Source organism: Hyperoodon ampullatus (genome assembly GCF_949752795.1).
Source record: "Hyperoodon ampullatus genome assembly, chromosome: X".
Classification (NCBI taxonomy): domain Eukaryota; kingdom Metazoa; phylum Chordata; class Mammalia; order Artiodactyla; family Ziphiidae; genus Hyperoodon; species Hyperoodon ampullatus.
The window spans coordinates 60926540-60942992 of record NC_136913.1 but is presented as its reverse complement, the minus strand read 5'-3'; the positions used below and the strand labels follow the sequence as shown (position 1 = coordinate 60942992).

The window sequence follows — 16453 nt, the reverse complement described above, 5'->3', positions numbered from 1 at the left end:
TATAATTTCCAGGAAAATCTGTGTCATGGGGCTGGTGGAAGAGTATTTGATGGGGACCATGCAAGAACATAGACCTACTAACCACCCTTGCCATAGAACCTGACGGGCCAATTTACACTCAAGGGTATAGAGACGACCAGGCTGGAGGAGGGTGGTCAGCTGGTGAGGGCAGGGAGGATGTGAATGCTTCCAGATTGGAGCTCTGGAAGGGGGTCATGAGATCCTGCTGATGGGGAGGGGGAATGGCAGAGATGAAAGGGAACCGCCAGACCCCAAAGGAGGAGGGGGGTTTGGAGAGAACTAGAAGAGGGTCTTTGAGGGTCACACACAGGACCCAGACCTGGGGCACTCCACTGGCTTGACTGTAGGGATGGTAGCAGAGGCTGGTCCAGAGTCCTCACCACAGGTTGCCAGAGATACTGTTCTGGAAAAGGCTCTGACGTGGAACAGTGCCCCGACCTGGCCCCCTACCCCTACCCCTCCAGGGAGACGGCAGAACACAGAATATGAGAGGTACTTTATTTGGAAACTGCTGTGAAACGGGGGCGGAACGGGGGCAAAACAAGGGAGAGAGGAAGTCCTAGCTGAGGCAGAACAGGAGGGAACGAGCTTGGCCACAGCTCCCGGGCAACAAAGGTACCAGCTGCTCCTCTTGCAGGAAGACGAAGGGCTCAACCTGTAAAACAGCAGAGTCAGGGAAGAGCCTCAAGCCAGGGCCAGCCCCCAGCCCTGCTCAACAGCCAGGACTGTGGGAAGGGGTACGGTGTGTGTAACACTCACTTCAATTTTTCTGGAACTTGTCAGCCAGGCACCATATGGCGGCTGCAACAGGGACAGGCATTAGCAGGTGCTCCAGAGAGAGGGATATAGAAGCCCGACCCCCTATCCCCGTGAGGAACCGCATAGACCTGAAACCTGAAACCTCCTCCAGACTGGATGCAAAGAGCTCTGGGCCAGATCACTCCCCACCACCCGAATTGAATGTGGAACTGGTTCCTAAAGGGAAACAAAGTGTGCCAGCAGCTCTGATGCTGTGGGCCGTGCCACAACCAGTCAGATCTCGTCACACACACAAACAAGCAATCCAACAAGAACCTTAGAAGCGACACCAAGCAGCAGTTCAAGGGAAAAATCAACGAGGCGTCTCTAAAAGTCCTATCAGAACGAGATTCCCTAGGACTGGTCTGGTTGGCAAAGTGTGCATGCAGTCCAGACAGTACTTTGCTACTTGTACACACGCCCAGCTGTACATGCACAGCCGGCTCCAGGGCCAGGCCTGCTAGGTTCTCCTCCCCACAGTGATGTTGGTCCCTGCGAGGCCGACTGCACCTGCAGCCCAGCCCCACCCCAGGTGCCCACCCGGGTTCTGAACTAAGACACCGCTCTCCGTCCCTGGTTCCTCATACCAAGTTTCTTCTTAAGGTCGTCTACTTCTCTGTGTAGCAGGAGACACTAGGCCAGCAGACACAGGAGGAAGAGAAATGATTAGTATAATCTGGCCTCCTCTCTCCTCCACCTTCTCCTCTCCACCGGGCCCTGCACCCCAAAGCCGGGTGGCTAGAATGGCAAGCGCTCCTCAGTGGAAAGCAGGTGGGCTCCCTCCATGGGGTACGTGATGGGGGCAGGGGAGGGGTGGCCCCACACATGTCAGCTGAACTTGGACCCAGATCCCACCCTCGAGTTTGGGCCTGCGTTTCCAGGAGCCAGACGAAGCATTACCCAAGGACAGCCCGGCATTCCCAGTGGCTGCTGCGGCGTTTCCGGTCTTGGGGGATGGTCAAGTGGCTCCCGGTCACCTGAGAGGGAAAGGACACACAATCCAGCTTCCCAGGCTCCCAGTGAGGTGGAAAGGGTCAAGTGGGGTCTACCGTGAGGTGAGGCAGCACCACCCTCTGCTGACAACCAGCCGCGCCTGCTCTGCCCAGAAGCCCGAACCTTCTCTCTGGGCCTGCCTCCTCTGTTACCCGGGGGCAGCCATTTCACCATTGTGGTCCCCAAGCTATGTGCCTCTGGATTCGCCCCTCCCAGAGCTGCAGCCACAGCCAGCACGTGGGAGAGCAATGTGGGCGAAAAGGACTTAACAGAAAAGGCTGTTCCCCTGCAAGTCTACACCTGGAGGAGCTTTTTGGGGCCCTGCCACGGATCACCCTGTCCGCACGAACCCCACACAGAGGATGATGTGGCTCAAGGCCAGCCCTGCCGGCACCCCGTCTCCTGTGGGAGAAGCTGCCTGGGAGAAAGGCTGTGCCCCCAACAGAGACAGAGCCAGAGCTTTCTGCCCTCCACCCCTCTCCCCTCCCCTCATATCAAACCCACGACACTCACCTGAGGGGCCAGGCCCCCTGGGCATGACTTCTCCGTGGTTCAGGGCCAAGGGCTCTGAGTTTCCTGGATCTTGGGGGCCTCTGGTGTCGACCTCGCCACTGCTGCCTTTTCCACGATGTATGCGCGGATAAGATGTCCCTGGCCTGTGAGCTGGCAGCTGAAACAAAAATTTCTCACTGATTTGGACTAAGGAAGTGTGTGTGTGTGTGTGTGTGTGTGTGTGAGAGAGAGAGAGAGAGAGAGAGAGAGAGAGAGAGAGAGAGAGAGAGAGAGAAATTTGTGTGATTCGGGCCGGAGTGAGGCAGGGAATTGGGAAGGGAATTGAAAGGCTGATCTCATTAGCACTTCCTCCCTCCGTCAGCCCCAGGCCAGCAGGCAGAGGTGATCTAGGGACAACAGTGGGGCACTGAGTAAGCCCAGGGCCCCTGCAAGGAAGGTCTGGGGAACAGCTAGGAAGTAGGATTCAGGAAGCTGGTGAGTGTAAATACTCAGGCTTTTCGGGGAAGCTTTTAAGGGATCCCCCGACCCAATTCACCTACCAGCCCTCCCTTCCATCCCAGCCCCAGTCTCTCAGAGGACGCTGGAAACAGGCCAAGGGTGGAGAACCAGGCCCAGCACACCCGAAGTGCTACCTTAATGTTTGTCCCTAGTAAGTAGCAAACTACTGTCTGGACTGCACGCACACTGTGCCAACCAGACCAGTCCTAGGGAATCTCCTTCTGATAGGACTTTTAGAGATGCCTCGTTGATTTTCCCTTGAACTGCTGCTTGGTGTGGCTTCTAAGGTTCTTGTTGGTTTGTTGGTTTGTGTGTGTGACGAGTTCTGACTGGTTGTGGCTCAACCTACATCATGAGAGCTGCTGGCACATTTTGTTTCCCTTTAGGAACCGGTTCCACATTCAATTCAGGTGGTGGAGAGTGATCTGGCCCAGAGCTCTTTGCATCCAGTCTGGAGGGGTTTTCAGGTTGCAGTGCTAGGTGGTTCCTCACGGGGATAGGGGGACGGGCTTCTATATCCCTCTCTCTGGAGTGCCTGCTAATGCCTCTCCCTGGTGCAGCCACCATGCAGTACCTGGCTGACAAGTTCCACACCCTTTGAAGTGAGTGTTACACAAACCGTACCCCTTTCCACAGTCGTGGCTGTTGAGCAGGGCTGGGGGCTGGCCCTGGCCTGAGGCTCTTCCCTGACTCCGCTGTTTCAAAGGTTGAGCCCAGTGACTTCCTGCAAGAGGAGCAGCTGGTACCTTTGTTGCCCGGGAGCTGTGGCCAAGCTCGTTCCCTCCTGTTCTGCCTCAGCTAGGACTTCCTCTCTCCCTTGTTTTGCCCCCGCTCCGCCCCCGTTTCACAGCAGTTTCCAAATAAAGTACCTCTCATATTCTGTGTTCTGCCGTCTCCCTGGAGGGGTATGGGTAGGGGGCCGGGGCGGGGCACTGCTCCACGTCAGAGCCTTTTCCAGAAGAGTATCTCTGGCAACCTGTGGTGGGGACTCTGGACCAGCCTCTGCTACCATCCCTGCAGTCAAGCCAGCGGACTGCCCCAGGTCTGCGTCCTGTGTGTGCTCTGCCTGGCCGCATTGGCACGTCCTCCCTTTCCCCAGAAGGCCCTCTTCTAGGTCTCTCCAAACACCCCTCCTCCTTTGGGGTCTGGCATTCCCCATTCATCTCTACCATTCCCCCTCCCCATCAGCAGGAACTCATGACCCCCTTCCAGAGCTCCACTCAGGAAGCATTCACAGCATTCACATCCTCCCTGCCCTAGCCAGCTGACCACCCTCCTCCAACCTGGTCGTCTCTATACCCTTGAGTGGAAATTGGCCCGTCAGGTTCTATGGCAAGTGTGGTTAGTAGGTCTGTGTTCTTGCATGGTCCCCATCAAATACTCTTCCACCAGCCCCATGACACAGATTTTCCTGGAAATTATATTTCTGTGTCCCAGCTCAATCTCCCAGACTGCCTCTTTAGGACACCCGAGATTGAGTCTGAGCCCCATGATCTATTTCCCCCTCACTGGAGGTTGGGGAGCACTTCCTTCCCTCAGCCAGGACCCAGGGCTGTACCAGCCTGAGACTCAGAGGCAGAGATTTGTGTTTGAGCGAGGCGATTCTGCCTGGCACCCTTCCCAAACGACTGGTGTTTTACTACACAAAAGGGGGTATGATGGTAGATAGGACATTCAAGGTTGGTGACTCTGTGTCCCTGTGTGTGAATAAAAGTAATCAGGGATAATCTCCCTTGAGGGAGAAAGATGTGATTCAGGGAGTAAAGAGAGCAGAGGCTAGTCCAGGTTCTGTAAGGCATCGAATGAGCAAAAGCAAGTGTCGGATCTGTTTTGTTCAAGGGTTGTCGTTAAATTCCCAAAGCATAGGCGGGGGAGGATGCAGAAGTCACCAAACCCCACGACAGGGTGTCGGGATGCTCGAAATGTTGGATTCGCTGGAGGAGGCTCTCGATCCTACTCTGTGATCCTATGATGTCTGACAGCTACTGTGGTTGTGGATGGAATGAGATTGGGAAGGGTGGCTCCTCAGAGTAGCTCATCTTAGAATCAGGGGACCCATATATGAGACCACCCAACATGAGCTACCCGGGACAGGGGCAGGGTGGGCGCAGTGAGGATGGGAAGTAAGGAGTGACTGCGCCTGGACAATGGGGAGCCCTTGGGTCCCCCCTTCCCCCATATTCTCACAGTGACTCGCTTCCAGAGTCCATGGCATGAGCTCAGGTGGACAGACCACATGCGGGATGGGGCAGTCACAGACCTCAGGGTCAGAAAAGAACATTCGTGGGACTTAATCCTTCCACTCAAACCCCTCCCTGGAGAAGGTGGGCTTGAGTGCTTAGTTTACAGCTTTGAGCCTGAACCTGATCCAGTGGTTATTGCTTGGCGGTGTAGCACATCTCGCTGTTGTCTGAGTGACTAAGTTTGGCAGAGACCTTCCAGCTGAGGTTTCTCCCCACCGAGACGTGCAGGCAACTTGTGCCCGGGGAGAAGTCCAGCACCAGCACCAGCACCGCCTGTCGGCAGAGGGGGTCACGGGGCTGTAGTCACCAGGGTGAGGAAACAGAGAAGCTTGTTGAAAGGGAGGTGACATGGGAAGGCGTGACCTCAACCCTTGGTGATGCATTTTCCCTGCCTCCCTTCCCTCCACTGAGCATACGATCTCTCTGTTACATGTTCTGACCAACTACTGCAGAAAAATGTTGCTGGAAACATGTATATCACAGGCTGTGGCTTGGTGCTGAGCTTTCCAGCTCCAGAGGGAAATAGTGGCAGGTCATACATCTGGGCCCCCGTGGGTAGGAGGAGGTCAGAACCCCATCCTCATTCAGTTCACCCCATTTGCCTTTCCTCTCAAGCTCCTTCTCCAGCCTGGGAGACAGTGACGGCTGGCCTGGAGAGCCCTAGGCCCCATCCTGCCTGCTTCTGCTCCCTGCCCAATCACTGGGAAGATGCCCCCTCCCCACCCCACCCACTCTGCACCAGCACCAGCCCAACCACAGGCCAACTGCTCTCTCTGGACTCTTGGGGGGAACTGACACAAACAAAGAAGGTAGGTGTGGGTGAGCCCTGGAGAGGGAGCTGGGTGTGGTGGGCAGAGTAATCATGACCAAAGGTGTCCAAATCCTAATTCCTGCTGTTGGCTTATATGTTACCTTGCATGGCAACAGGGGTTAAGCTTGCAGATGCAATAAAGGCCGCTACTCAGCTGAATTAAGGTGAGGAGACTCTCACCTGCATTGGCCGGGTCCGGCCAGGAACATTGGGGCTGCCTGGGTTGCCATGTGGGCTGTCCCTGCATGATTCCAGTGTGCGGCATTCAAATGACTGCAGTGTGCTTGGTGCCTCCTGTGCTTGTGCAGTGTTCAAGTCCTGGTAAGTACCACTCAGACACAGGTGGAGGCCAGGCCGGTAGCTTTGGATCCTCCTTTGTTCAACCCCCTCTCTTGTCCTTTTGATGCACCCGCCAGCCTGACTTTTCCAGTAATCATTCACTTTCTTTTAAAGGTTTTACAATTGCTCTCTAATAAAATAACCCTTCCGAAGACATAAAAGACAAATTACATTGAATTAAATATAAATCAAACACACCACACATATGCACATTGTAGAGACCATAAGCCCTCAATTAGACAAATAATTATTAACTGATCACTCCATGTTACTATACTCAGTTGATAGAGAGGTACATTGTCCATCCAGAAGTCCCCTATGTGTCCCTTTCTGTGAAGGAATCCAAATGGATATATCTACATACTGCCTGATTCCATTTATTTCACATTCTTGAGTAGGCCAAACTATAGGGGTAGAAAACAGATTGGTGGTTGCCTGGGTCTGGAGGTTGAGACAAGGCATTAAACTACCAAAGAGCATGAAGAAATTTTGGGGCTGATGAAAATGCTTTTTGTTTTGATTGTGGTGGTGGTTCTGTAACAGAATGTGTTTATAGAGGCTCATAGACCTTGTATGTAACTTATATCTCAATAATCCCATATTATTTAAAAAATTATAAAAGGTAGAATTCAACTGCAGGAATAAAAAACTGTAGAAAAAACAAACAGATGGAGGCTAAGCAATATGTTACTAAAAACCAATGGATCACTGAGGAAATCAAAGAAGAAAACAAAAAATACCTAGAGACAAATGAAAATGAAGGCACAACGATCCAAAACCTATGGGATGCAGCAAAAGCAGTTCTAAGAGGGAATTTTATAGCAATGCAATCTTACCTCAGGAAACAGAAAAAATCTCAAAGAAACAACCTAAGGTTACCTAAAGCAACTAGAGAAAGAACAAAGAAAACCCAAAGTTAATAGAAGGAAAGAAATCATAAACATCAGAGGAGAAATAAATAGAGATGAAGAAAGCAATAGAAAAGATCAATGAAACTAAAAGCTGTTTCTTTAAAAAGATTAAAAAAATTGATAAACCTTTAGCCAGACTCATCAAAAAAAAGGGAGAGGACTCAATTCAATAAAATTAGAAATGAAAAAGGAGAAGTTAAACTGACACCACAGAAATACAAAGGATCATAAGAGACTACTACAAGCAATTATATGCCAATAAAATGGACAACCTAGAAGAAATGGACAAATTATTAGAAAGCTACAAACTTCCAAGACTGAAACAGGAAGAAATACAAAATAGGAACGGACCAATCACAAGTACTGAAATTGAAACTGTGATTGAAAACCTTCCAGCATACAAAAGTCCAGGACCAGATAGATGGCTTCATGGGCAAATTCTAGCAAACATTTAGAGAAGAGTCAACACCTATCCTCCTGAAACTATTCCAAAAACTTGCAGAGGAAGGAACACTCTCATACTCTTTCTATGAAACCACCATCACCCTGATACCAAAAGCAGACAAAGGTGCCACAAAAAAAAAAAAGAAAAGAAAAGAAAATTACAGGCCAATATCACTGATAACCATAGGCACAAAAATCCTCAACAAAATACTAGCAAACCGAATCCAACACTACATTAAAAGGATCATACAACATGATCAAGTGGGATTTATCCCAGGGATGCAAGAATTTTTCAATATACACAGATCAATCAGTGTGATACACCACATTACAAACGGAAGAATAAAAACCATATGGTCAATAGATGCAGAAAAAGCTTTTCACAAAATTCAACACCCATTTATGATAAAAACCCTCCAGAAAGTGGGCATTGAGGGAACCTATCTCAACATAATAAAAGCCATATATGACAAACCCACAGCTAACATCATACTCAATTGTGAAAAGCTGAAAGCATTTCTTCTAAGATCAGGAACAAGACAAGGATGTCCACTCTCAACACTTTTATTCAACATAGTTTTGGAAGTCCTAGCCACAGCAATCAGAGAAGAAAAAGAAATAAGAGGAATCCAAATTGTAAAAGAAGAAATAAAATTGTCACTGTTTGCAGATGACATAATACTACACATAGAAAATCCTAAAGATGCTACCAGAAAACTACTACAGCTCATCAATGAATATGATAAAGTTACAGGATACAAAATTACTACACAGAAATCTTTTGCATTTCTATATGCTAACAATGAAAGGTCAGAAAGAGAAATTAAACAAACAATCCCATTTACCATCACATCAAAAAGAATAAAATACCAAGGAATAAACCTACCTAAGGAGACAAAAGACCTGTACTCTGAAATCTATAAGACACTAATGAAAGAAATCGAAGGTGACACAAATAGATGGAAAGATATATCATGTTCTTGGATTGGAAGAATCAATATTGTCAAAATGACTATACTACCCAAGGCAATCTACTAATTGAGTGCAATCCCTATCAAACTACCAATGGTATTTTTCACAGAACTAGAACAAAAAAAAATTTTAACTTGTACGGAAACACAAAAGACCCAAATAGCCAAAGCTATCCTGAGAAAGAACAACGGAGCTGGAGTAATCAGGCTCCCTGACTTCAGACTATACTACAAAACTACAATAATCAAAACAGTATGGTACTGGCACACAAAAAGAAATATAGATCAATGGAACAGGCTAGAAAGCCCTGAAATAAACCCATACACCTATGGTCAATTACTCTACAACAAAGAAGGCAAGAATATACAATAGAGAAAAGACAGCCTCTTCAATAAATGGTGCTGGGAAAACTGGACAGCTACATGTAAAAGAATGAAATTAGAACATTCTCTAACACCATACAAAAAAATAAACTCAAAATGGATTAAAGACCTAAATATAACACCAGATACTATAAAACACTTAGAGGAAAACACAGGCAGAACACTCTGACATAAAGCACAGCAATATGTTTTTGGATCCACCTCCTAGAGTAATGAAAATAAAAACAAAAATAAACAAATGGGACCTAATTAAACTTAAAAGCTTTTGCACAGCAAAGGAAACCATAAACAAAGGGAATAAAACCCACAGAATGGGAGAAAATATTTGCAAAGGAAGCAACCGACAAGGGATTAATCTCCAAAATATACAAACAGCTCATGCAGCTCATAAAAAAAAAAACCAAATGACCCAATCAAAAAGATGGACAGAAGATCTAAATAGAGATTTTTTTCAAAGAAGACATACAGATGTCCAAAAAGCATATGAAAAGATCACAGCATCACTAATTATTAGAGAAATGCAAATCAAAACTACTATGAGGTATCACCTCATACCCATCAGAATGGCCGTCATCAAAAAGTCTACAAACAATAAATGCTGGAGAAGGTGTGGAGAAAAGGGAACCATCCTACACTGTTGGTGGGAATGTAAATTGGTACAACAACTGTGGAGAACAGTATGGAGGTTCCTTAAAAAACTAAAAACAGAACTACCATATGATCCAACAACCCCACTCCTGGGCATATATCCAGAGAAAACCATAATTCAAAAAGATACATGTACCCCAATGTTCACTGCAGCACTATTTACAATAGCCAAGACATGGTAGCTACCTAAATGTCCATTGACAGAGGAGTGGATAAATATGTGGTACAGGACTTCCCTGGTGGCACAGTGGTTAAGAATCCGCCTGCCAATGCAGGGGACATGGGCTCAATCCCTGCTCTGGGAAGACCCTACATGCCATGGAGCAACTAAGCCCATGCACCACAACTACAGAGCCTCCGCTCTAGAGCCCACAGGCCACGACTACTTAAGCCCATGCACCCTAGAGCCTGTGCTCCACAAGAGAAGCCACTGCAATGAGAAAAGAATCTTCTAGCAAATTAGAACATTCTCTAATGTTGTAATTCTAATGTGTCGCACGCAACAAAAAGTAGCCCCTGCTCGCCACAACTGGAAAAAGCCCACGTGCCACAACGAAGACCCAACGCAGCCAAAAAAAAAAAATCATGTGGTACATGTATACAATGGAATATTACTCAAGCATAAAAAAGAATGAAATAATGCCATTTGCAGCAACATGGATGGACCTAGAGATTATCATACTAAGTGAAGTAAGTCAGACAGAGAAAGACAAATATCATATGATATCACATGTTTGTGGAATCTAAAAAAATGATGCAAATGAACTTATTTACAAAACAGAAACAGACTCACAGACTTCAAAAACCTACTTATGAAAAAAAAAACCTACTTATGATTACCAAATGGAAAGGTTGTGGTGGGGGGGATAAATTAGTAGTTTGAGGTTAACAGATACATGCTACTATATGTAAAATAGATACATATAGTAACAAGGAACTACTGTAAAGCAGAGTGAACTCTACTCAGTATTCTGTAATAACCTATATGGAAAAAGAATCTGAAAAAGAATGGATATATGTATATGTATAACTGAACTACTGTCCTGTACACCTGAAACTAACACAACATTGTAAATTAACTATACTCCAATATAAAATAAAAATTAAATTACAAAATAATTTTTTTATTTTTTTAAAACATCTTTATTGGAGTATAATTGTTTTACAGTGGTGTGTTACTTTCTGCTTTATAACAAAGTGAATCAGTTATACATATACATATGTTCCCATATCTCTTCCCTCTTGCATCTCCCTCCCTCCCACCCTCCCTATCCCACCCCTCTAGGTGGTCACAAGGAACCGAGCTGATCTCCCTGTGCTATGTGGCTCCTTCCCACTAGCTATCTATTTTACATCTGGTAGTGTATATATGTCCATGCCACTCTCTCACTTTGTCCCAGCTTACCCTTCCCCCTCCCTGTATCCTCAAGTCCATTCTCTAGTAGGTCTGTGTCTTTATTCCCGTCTTGCCCCTAGGTTCTTCATGACCAGTTTTTCATTTTGTTTTTTTAGATTCCATATATATGTGTTAGGATACAGTATTTGTTTTTCTTTCTCACTTACTTCACTCTCTATGACAGACTCTATGTCCATCCACCTCACTACAAATAACTCAATTTCGTTTCTTTTTATGGCTGAGTAATATTCCATTGTATATATGTGCCACATCTTCTTTATCCATTCATCTGTTGATGGACACTTAGGTTGCTTCCATGTCCTGGCTATTGTAAAGAGAGCTGCAATGAACATTTTGGTACACGACTCTTTTTGAATTATGGTTTTCTCAGGGTATATGCCCAGCAGTGGGATTGCTGGGTCGTATGGTAGTTCTATTTGTAGTTTTTTCAGGAACCTCCATACTGTTCTCCATAGTGGCTGTATCAATTTACATTCCCACCAAGAGTGCAGGAGGGTTCCCTTTTCTCCACACCCTCTCCAGCATTTATTGTTTCTAGATTTTTTTGATGATGACCATTCTGACCGGTGTGACATGATATCTCATTGTAGTTTTGATTTGTATTTCTCTAATGATTAATGATGTTGAGCATTCTTTCATGTGTTTGTTGGCAATCTGTATATCTTCTTTGGAGAAATGTCTGTTTAGGTCTTCTGCCCATTTTTGGATTGGGGTGTTTGTTTTTTTGATATTGAGCTGCATGAGCTGCTTGTAAATCTTGCAGATTAATCATTTGTCTGTTGCTTCATTTGCAAATATTTTTGCCCATTCTGAGGTTGTCTTTCCATCTTGTTTATGATTTCCTTTGCTGCGCAAAACCTTTTAAGTTTCATTAGGTCCCATTTGTTTATTTTTGTTTTTATTCCCATTAGTTTATTTTTGTTTTTATTTCCATTTCTCTAGGAGGTGGGTCAAAAAGGATCTTGCTGTGATTTATGTCATAGAGTGTTCTGCCTATCTTTTCATCTAAGAGTTTTATAGTGTCTGTCCTTACATTTAGGTCTTTAATCCATTTTGAGTTTATTTTTGTGTATGGTGTTAGGGAGTGTTCTAATTTCATTCTTTTACATGTAGCTGTACAGTTTTCCTAGCACCACTTATTGAAGAGGCTGTCTTTTCTCCATTGTATATTCTTGCCTCCTTTATCAAAGATAAGGTGACCATATGTGTGTGGGTTTATCTCTGGGCTTTCTATCCTGATCCATTCATCTATATTTCTGTTACTGTGCCAGTACCATACTGTCTTGATTACTGTAGCTTTGTAGTGTATTCTGAAGTCAGGGAGCCTGATTCCTCCAGGTCCATTTTTCTTTCTCAAGATTGCTTTGACTATTCAGAGTCTTTTGTGTTTCCATACAAATTGTGAATTTTTTTGTTCTAGTTCTGTGAAAAATGCCAGTGGTAGTTTGATAGGGATTGCATTGAATCTGTAGATTGCTTTGGGTAGTAGAGTCATTTTCACAATGTTGATTCTTCCAATCCAAGAACATGGTATATCTCTCCATCTGTTTGTATCATCTTTTATTTCTTTCATCAGTGTCGTAGAGTTTTCTGCATATGGGTCTTTTGTCTCCTTAGGTAGATTTATTCCTAGATATTTTATTCTTTTTGTTGCAATGGTAAATGGGAGTGTTTTCTTAATTCCACTTTCAGATTTTTCACCATTAGTGTATAGGAATGCAAGAGATTTCTGCACATTAACTTTGTATCCTGCTATTTTACCAAATTCATTGATTAGCTCTAGTAGTTTTCTGGTAGCATCTTTAGGATTCTCTATGTATAGTATCGTGTCATCTGCAAACAGTGACAGCTTTACTTCTTTTCTGATTTCGATTCCTTTTATTTCTTTTTCTTCTCTGATTGCTGTGGCTAAAACTTCCAAAACTATGTTGAATAACAGTGGTAAGAGTGGGCAACCTTGTCTTGTTTCTGATCTTAGTGGAAATGGTTTCAGTTCTTCACCATTGAGGATGATGTTCGCTGTGGGTTTTTCATATATGGCCTTTATTATGATCAGGAAAGTTCCCTCTATGCCTACTTTCTGGAGGGTTTTTTTCATAAATTGGTGTTGAATTTTGTCAAAAGCTTTCTCTACATCTATTGAGATGATCATATGGTTTTTCTCCTTCAATTTGTTAATATGGTGTGTCACATTGATTGATTTGCGTATATTGAAGGATCTTTGCATTCCTGGAATAAACCCCACTTGATCATGGTGTTTGATCTTTTTAATGTGCTGTTGGATTCTGTTTGCTAGTATTTTGTTGAGGATTTTGCATCTATGTTCATCAGTGATATTGGCCTCTAGTTTTCTTTCTTTGTGATATCTTTGTTTGGTTTTGGTATCAGGGTGATGGTGGCCTCGTAGAAGGAGTTTGGGAGTGTTCCTCCCTCTGCTGTATTTTGGAAGTTTGAGAAGGATAGGTGTTAGCGCTTCTCTTAATGTTTGATAGGATTCACCTGTGAAGTCATCTGGTCCTGGGTTTTTGTTTGTTGGGAGATTTTTAATCACAGTTTACATTTCAGTGCTTGTGATTGGTCTGTTCATATTTTCTATTTCTTCCTGGTTCAGTCTCAGAAGTTTGTAAATTTCTAAAAATTTGTCCATTTCTTCCAGGTTGTCCATTTTATTGGCATAGAGTTGCTTGTAGTAATCTTTCATGATCCTTTGTATTTCTGCAGTGTCAGTGTTACTTCTCCTTTTCCATTTCTAATTCTATTGATATGAGTCTTCTCCCTTTTATTCTTGATGAGTCTGGCTAATGGTTTATTAATTTTGTTTATCTTCTCAAAGTACCAGTTTTTAGTTTTATTGATCTTTGCTATCGTTTCCTTCATTTCTTTGTCATTTATTTCTGATCTGATATTTATGATTTCTTTCCTTCTGCTAACTTTGGGGTATTTTTGTTCTTCTTTCTTTAACTGCTTTAGGTGTAAGCTTAGATTGTTTACTTGAGATGTTTCTTGTTTCTTAAGGTAGGATTTTATTGCTATAAACTTCCCTCTTAGAACTGCTTTTGCTGCATCCTGTAGGTTTTGGGTTGTCGTGTTTTCATTGTCATTTGTTTCTAAGTATTTTTTGATTCCCTCTTTGATTTCTTCAGTGATCTCTTGGTTATTAAGTAGTGTATTGTTTAGCCTCCATGTGTTTGTATTTTTTACATGTTTTTTCCTGTAATTGATATCTAGTTTCATAGCATTGTGGTTGGAAAAGATACTTTACACGATTTCAATTTTCTTAAATTTACCAATGCTTGATTTGTGACCCAAGATATGATCTATCCTGGAGAATGTTTCATGAGCACTTGAGAAAAATGTGTATTCTGTTGTTTTTGGATGGAATGTCCTATAAATATCAATTAAGTCCATCTTGTTTTATGTATCATTTAAAGCTTGTGTTTCCTTATTTATTTTCATCTTCAATGATCTGTCCATTGGTGAAAGTGAGGTGTTAAAGTCCCCTACTCTGATTCTGTTACTGTTGATTTCCCCTTTTATGGCTGTTAGTATTTGCCTTATGTATTGGGGTGCTCCTATGTTGGGTGCATAAATATTTACAATTGTTATATTTTCTTCTTGGATCAATCCCTTGATCATTATGTAGGACATTATGTATGTCCTTCTTTGTCTCTTGTAATAGTCTTGTTTTAAAGTCTATTTTGTCTGATATGAGAATTGTTACTCCAGCTTTCTTTTGATTTCCATTTGTATGGAATATCTTTTTCCATCCCCTCACTTTCACTCTGTATGTGTCCCTAGGTCTGAGATGTGTCTCTTGTAGACAGCATACATACGGGTCTTGTTTTTGTATCCATTCAGCCAGTCTGTGTCTTTTGGTTGGAGCATTTAATCCATTTACATTTAAGGTAATTATCGATATGTATGTTCCTATTACCATATTCTTAATTGTTTGGGGTTTGTTATTGTAGGTCTTTTCCTTCTCTTGTGTTTCCTGACTAGAGAAGTTCCTTTAGCATTTGTTGTAGAGCTGCTTTGGTGGTGCTGAATTCTCTTAGCTTTGGCTTGTCTGTAAAGGTTTTAATTTCTCTGTCAAATCTGAATGAGATCCTTGTTGGGTAGAGTAAACTTGGTTGCAGGTTTTTCTCCTTCATCACTTTAAATATGACCTGCCAGTCCCTTCTGAATCCCCTCTCCTCGTGCACCCCGAAACAGTGGTCTCTTGCCTCTTATGCAGTTCCAGACATTTCCCCAGACTCCCTCCCGGCTAGCCGTGGTGCACTAACCCCTTCAGGCTGTGTTCACCCCGCCAACCCAGTCCTCTCCCTGCGATCCGACCGAAGCCCAAGCCTCAGCTCCCAGCCCCGTCCACCCCAGCGGCCGAGCAGACAAGCCTCTCAGTCTGGTGAGTGCTGGTCGGCACCGATCCTCTGTGCGGGAATCTCTCTGCTTTGCCCTCCGCACCCCTGTTGCTGCGCTCTCCTCCATGGTTCCGAAGCTTCCCCCCTCCGCCACCCGCAGTCTCCGCCCATGAAGGAGCTTCCTAGCGTGTGGCAACCTTTCCTCCTTCACGGCTCCCTCCCACTGGTGCAGGTCCCGTCCCTATTCTTTTGTCTCTGTTTTTTCTTTTTTCTTTTGCCCTACCCAAGTACGTGGCGAGTTTCTTGCCTCTTGGGAGGTCTGAGGTCTTCTGCCAGCGTTCTGTAGGTGTTCTGTAGGAGTTGTTCCACATGTAGATGTATTTCTGATGTATTTGTGGGTAGGAAGGTGATCTCTGCGTCTTACTCTTCCGCCATCTTGAAGCTCCACCCCAATAAATTTTTTAGACGTACATTATGAACAGATATTGACATTTAATATTTATTTTTTCTGAACATGGTTTTATCCCGTAATCTGATAATGTGGAAAGTTATATTACCTTCTTTTCTGAAATTAAATCAAGTTTGTATTCCTGGGATGAATCCGGTCATGGCATATTATGTATTTTCCTTTTTTATATCCTGTAGGATTCAGTTTGCTAATATTCTGTTTCTGATTCTTGCTTCTATGCCATGAGTGTGTGATTGACCCATGATTTTCCTTTCTCAAACTGAATATCAAGGTTATTCCATCCTCAGGAAATGAGTTGGGAAGTATCCCACCTTTTCTATTTTTTCTAAGGTTTTGTGTCAAGTTGAAAATATTTATGCCTAGGATGTTTATCAGAATTCAGTGGGGAAACCTGGAAGGGTTTTTTGTGAAAGGTGTTTTGACTACTGGTATAATTTCTGTATGGTTACCTGGAACAATTCAGGTTGGCTATTCTTTCTTGAGTCAGTTTTGGCAAGTTATTTTTTTCTAAAAAGTGGTCACCTTTTCCTAAGTTTTCAAATTGATTGGAATAAAATGGCCCACAATATCCTCTTTTTCCCCAAAAATTTTATTTTTGAAAATATCTCCCCTACAGATAGTAGTTGCAAGAAAAT

The 16453-nt window shown here is 44.0% G+C and overlaps 1 long non-coding RNA gene across 1 annotated transcript; it reads right to left on the bottom strand.

Annotated features, from left to right (window-relative positions):
* Positions 1–511: 511 nt before the first annotated feature.
* Positions 512–2476, bottom strand: LOC307069467. The gene is made up of 5 exons (XR_013811495.1): positions 2326–2476; positions 1720–1796; positions 1407–1452; positions 781–822; positions 512–676 (listed from the first exon to the last, which is right to left on the bottom strand). It is a non-coding gene; the product is annotated as an uncharacterized lncRNA (long non-coding RNA).
* Positions 2477–16453: the final 13977 nt, after the last annotated feature.